Source organism: Amblyomma mixtum, chromosome 3 (genome assembly GCF_055824585.1).
Source record: "Amblyomma mixtum isolate Tamu chromosome 3, ASM5582458v1, whole genome shotgun sequence".
Classification (NCBI taxonomy): domain Eukaryota; kingdom Metazoa; phylum Arthropoda; class Arachnida; order Ixodida; family Ixodidae; genus Amblyomma; species Amblyomma mixtum.
This window is the reverse complement of record NC_143014.1, coordinates 340997240-341003239: the sequence shown is the minus strand read 5'-3', so window position 1 is coordinate 341003239 and position 6000 is coordinate 340997240.

The following is a 6000-nucleotide window of genomic DNA, read 5'->3' as shown; positions in this document are numbered from 1 at the left end:
GCTGCGGCGCAACGCCAGTGACTTTAACGCCACCTAACGCCTTGATTGATGTGCACGTAGCAGACGAACTCTTGCTGTGCAAGCATGTTTTTTTTCGCGTATCGCCTGCCGCTTCGGAAGCCGCTGGCGCGATAGCCGCACATGCCACTTTGGTGGGGCAACTGCGCTTACGTTATTGCTCGAGCCGGCTGAGAAAACAGGCGCAGCGACGAAAGTTGCTTGCGGGTTTGGTTCCCCTCGATTCTGGGATCGAAGCTCGGACAGTGGTCAATGACAGAAACGCTTCCGTGAAACCGAAGAGCCGCGTGTTGTTCAGGCACATTCGCGGGAAGAGATCGGTTACCCGGCGCAACTCGCTAGCTGCGGCGCGTCTGATGTGCATGAGCACTTCGGGTAAATTTCCGACAAAGGCGCCGATTATGTCTTCTGTGGTAGTTCTCTGCACACAACGTATACAGATGGCCGGACTTCGGAAGGCTTGTCGCCACTCTAGGGCAGTCGCTCTTTGTCCCAAAGGTGGTCGTAGATTGTCACAGCGGCCACTCAAAACAATGGGCTAGGTTGGCTGGGTAGCTTTTCACCCTTGCAATGAGCGCGCCATGTCGAAAAAAATCGACATGAGAGTACCTGCTAGCTGACACTTGTTAGCCTGCGCTTCGTCAGTGTCGTGTCTTTTCGTGTCGGCATCTGACAACACAGTGCACGATGCAGAATTAGCGTCCTGTTTCGGCAGCGTCCGATGTTGCCGTGCCAGGTAGTACCACTGTGACGGAAGCGCGGATTCCACATCGTCCACGATATAAAGACGCCGCTTTGGTTGCCACGACTGCACCGAAAAACGGAGTGCATGCTCCAAGAATTCATTTCACGAACAATTAAGGAAAGCACGAGGTCACATATGATTTCAGTCAACATGTAAGCAAGCTTTGGTGGTCGTTCTGCGTTTCTTTTCTATGCACTTCGTCCAAAAATTTCCCGGGACAACGAAATCTGAAGCCTTATTATATGAAGGTCAGATATGTTGCAGATATCGGAAATGAACGGCTCTGCGCAGATACGCAGGCCACACCTATGCAAGGAGCACCTCAGACGTGCCGCAGCTATCGAGTGACGCCTGGTCACCGTTTTCATCCCCGCGAATGTGCTTGATCTACGTGCGGCTGTTTGGTTTCGCAGAAGCGCTGCTGTCATTGACCACTGTCCGAGCTTCCATTCCAGAATCTAGAGGAACGAAACCCGCGACCACTTTCGTCGACAGGATCAGGCAGCGATAACAAGCACTGCTGCTTAATTGAAGTGGAGTTCGTTTACGATGTTTACGTGCGGCTGTCGTGCTCAGCTGCTACCGGCCGAATCGCCGATGCACGCGAATTTCAAACGGTGTCTGAATGCGCCAACATGCTGGCGGGTTCCGAGGCCCTGATACGGAAGATGAAGACCGGTACGCCAAGTATGAGGGGCACGAGTGAACGTGAAACGTTCAGGCCTGTGGTGGTGCAGTATCTGTATAAGGTGTCTCATCACCTCACGTGGCTGTCAGGCATGGCGTCCCTCTGGCGTTTTCCGCGCCGAATAAACTGGGAAAGCTGTGCTCCCGCACGTGCGGTGATAGGAGGAGTGGCTGCCTCATCAGGCACGGAACATCATACATCCCTTGCTTCACCTCTTTCATGTGGAAAGGTGTAAATCGGGCAGACAGGCCGGTGCATAAATGAGCGACTCAGGGAGCATGCGAATAAAGTTAACAACACAGAAAAAGGGGCACATCTTGTGTCCCTCCTTAATTCTTGTCAGAATTGTGCATCGCGATTTGACGAGATTCTTGGCAAAAGCATAAAATAACATTCTCGGCTAGCCTTGGAAGCCTACCGCTTAAAGGAAAAAGCAGTAGACTGTATTAGTGAGACGTCGGCCGTAGCGTTGTACGCAGCTGAAATCAATTTTTTTTCGCGCTCACTTCTTCGTCAGGACAGTAGTGAGGTACGTAAGCACTGGCGTTTTTTCGGCAGAGCCGACGTACGCTCACCATCTGTTGACACACGTGTCGCGCAGTACGAAAAGTGGGGACAGCGTCGATCGTGTCCCGATCTCATGTCTCGCGTAACCGCTGTTTTTAGCCCTCAGATCAGGCACCAGCCAGGCCGACTTCTCCCCTTCTTGAACTGGTCGATTTAGTGAAAAGTTTGAATTCCTGAAATTATATTCTTTCCTAGCCCTGGGTCTTTGGTTTTGTGACGAAAAAATATAGCAAAATATTCCGTAAATTCATAAATTACGGTTTTTAGATCTGGTCGTGAAAAATTGTGAGGTAATGCGGTTTCTGATGATCCTTGCACGTCGCGAATTCTGCGGGCTTCCGACGACGGAGTACCACAATGGTAGCATCACTACGAAGAGGGATCAGAGGTTTCGTTGATTTCAGTGCCGCATTTCTTTGACCAAAGCGAAAGCGAAGAGGCCATAACAAGGGAGTGAACTTAAAGGGTTGTTTTTTGATCTACCACATTTTCAGTGATTGTCATCCCTCCCCCCTTCGTAAATTTGTAAATAATGGAAATAGAATGATTTTATTTGTCGCGAACGGTTCCAGACACGTAGAGAAGTGCAATAAATGTCCCGATTTTGTTCCTAAAGGAGCAGTAGTATGTTAGTTATTTTTTAACAAAAGTTTTCGTGTGACTATGCAAGCATAAGTACTGATAATCTAATAAAAAAGAAGTAATACCGCCATCATAGAGAACAGGGCTTTGGGGACATGCTGGCATAAAAACTTTCCGCACTTTACACTTAATTATTCAAGACCCAGGGTGACTTGACCGAAGAACTGCACCAGGTATAGCTGAAAATAAAACGCATTACTAAAATTACCAGAGCAATTTCATATTTGCACCAAATTTCGTTACATATATCATGCATCAATAAAGAAAAAACTTTTCATTGCCTCATCCCCTGTAAATCTCGCTACGTGCTCTTTTGGTAGCCCGCCTGCGGTTGCTTCTTTCCAAACAGGCTTCGCGATCATGTACTACTTTATAAAGCAACTTATGACACATGCATGATGCAATGAAAAGGATGTGGTTTTTAGCACACTTAAAGTACGCTGTTCGAAGCATGCCAACATGACCGCGCAAGATTGTCACAACTTACCAGACTGCTTTCTACTAGAATCAAATGATCATGTCGGTCATGTTAAGAAATAGTTTCAAGAATATATTAAATGCCCTAAAACGCGCCATTATATTTTCGTATAACTTCTACACACGTTAAAACATGATGTGCTATCAACGAAATAACGAACTCGTTGATGGGGAATGACCTTGCCGGCGCCCGTGCACACTAGCGCAGGGTGATAAGTACGTGCGCAGCTACATGCTTTTTTTTTTCCTTGCACAGTTTTAAGCGTACCATGCTGTTGTTCATTTGAATGAGCGCAAAAATTTCCCTGCTATGAAGTACGTTGACTGGCAGCGCCTGTCGACACCCAGACTTCACGCTTTTACTACCGCGGCCCATTTCCTAATGCGGTATTTATATGCGAGAAACCTATTAAGGCTAATCTAATTTTCCGTTTTATGATACTACGTGCATAAACAACGACACAGCTGGTCAGTACATGCTACTTCTGCAGTGCGTAGCCACGATGCAGCCGCCGGTAGCTGCGGCAACTGCGGTAGGCACGGGTAGAGTTCCTGTACGAGGGGGTACCCAAAAGAAACCGGACTTATTTTTGCTTGAACTTATTTCTTCAAATTTTAAGCACAGACCTTCAATCTCCTTCAAAGTATTCCCCACTTGCAATGATACGCTTGTAGAATCTTTCATTCCATTTTTCAAAACATTGTTTAAATTCATCTTTTGTGATGCTTGACAGTGCCTCCGTCGTTTTTTTCTTCACCTCAGCAACATAAGCGAAACGCTTTCCATTCACCCATTTTTTCATTCTAGGAAACGAAGAAAGTAGCACGGGGCAAGGTCGGGAGAGTATGAGGGTTGAGGAATAGGGGTCATGCCATTTTTGGTCCAAAATTGTCGTTGAGACAGGGCTGTGTGAGCAGGGGCATTGCCATGATGGAAAAACTAGTCACCCGACCGCCACAAATCTGCCCGCTTCCACCGCACACTGTTGCCCAATCTTTTCAAAACATCCAAGTAGAAAGCCTGGCTAACTGTCTGACCCTGCGGAACAAATTCTCAATGGACGACTCCTCTCACGTCGAAAAAACAAATCAGCATTGTTTTGAGGTTTGGTTTCACCTGACGAGCTTTCGTGAGGCGAGGTGAATTTGAAGTTTTCCATTGGCTTGATTGTTGCTTTGATTCAGGATTAGATTCAGGAACACTTGAGTTGTCCCCATAGCATCGTCCTTGTACGTCTTTCTTAATATTTCAAGAGTTTCCATTCAACTTTTTCCGAGCAAAAATCAAAATTTCACCGGCGCACGCTGTTCACGAAAATCAGTCATTACAAAAACGACATTCACACAAAACAGTCGTCACTCTAAAACTCTGCCTAAACTAGTCTGACCTCTTTCAACGACGGCATTCGGCTTACTGACTCTGGAATGTTCGTTCTATGCGCTCCTAGTGGCAAAACGCGGTACCACAAAAGCTTTGCCGACCAAAAAATTTAGTCCGGTTTCTTTTGGGTACCCCCTCGTATATGCTCAGGAACTCTAGGCACGGGCAGGCGGAACCTGTTTTGCCTACCACGCGAAAGTCGCTACTGACATCAGCGCCACCGCATCTCCGTGACGTCGCGGACCAGAATTTTGAGCCTCTCCAGGGCAACGTTACTAGAACCAACTCAGTTTCACAGCTCCCCATACCGCCCAGCGGAGGAGAGTGTCCCAAGCTGCGGTCATGAGAACTAACGGCGCTGCAGTCGAGTCTTGCTCCCTGCCGGGCGCGTCTTCTGCTACACGCATCGCGGAAGCGTGGAGCGGCCGGCACATATGAGGTTTTGGCGAGCTGCATTCGCGCTCTACATGGCGGCAGTAAAATAATACTTCCATTACGGCACCTTTTGCTTCGAAGCTGCGTGTTATCTTTGAGAACACGATTGTGTGATGCGAAATTAGGCTGTTAATATTGTGAAAAAATTGCAAAAACGCTGAAATGACTGTCTGTGGAGTCATCGTTGGGATACCCGCTATTGCATCCCGGTGCAAAGCAGGTCAGCATGAAGAGGCCCAATGACACAAAATACTAACAAAAAATTCAGGGGCCACTTTGCCGATCTGAAGTGCGCGAGGAGAAAGCATTTCCATGCAACTTTGGCCGCACGGCTGTTGGCACACACGAGGCGACTAGGATTGGCGACTTGGATATGGGGCGACTTGGATTGGCTAGCCATGACAAATTGGGTCGAGACTAATTAGTCATGACCCATAAATGATTAATTACGAACTAGTCATGTCTGGTTAATGACTGGCTAGTCATGAAAAACCAGTCATAATTACTAATGGCTGGTTAATGACTAACTAGTCATGACTGCTTAACTAACCAGTCATGACTAATTAGTAATTGGTCATGGTTACTCATGAACAACCAGTCATGACTAACCATGACTAACGGCTAACCAGTCATGACTAGCCATGACTGGTTAATTACTAACTAACTAGTCATGACTAACCATTCATGACTAATTGGGTCATGACTTGACCCATGACTTACTAGTCATGTCTGGTTAATGACTAGCTAGTCATGACTAACCAGCGATGACAAACCAGTCATGACTAGCCATGACCAGCTAGTCGTTAACCAGTCATGACTAGTTATGACTAACTAGTGATGATTGCTGAATGACTAACCAATCATGACTAATCAGTCATGGTTAGTCATGACTAACCATGACTAATGGCTAACCAGTCATAACTGCTTAATGACTAACTAGTCATGACTTACAAACCATGACTAATTAGTCATGACCCATGACTTACTAGTCGTGATTGGTTATTGTCTAACTAGTCATGACTAGTTAATTGATGACTGGTTAATGAC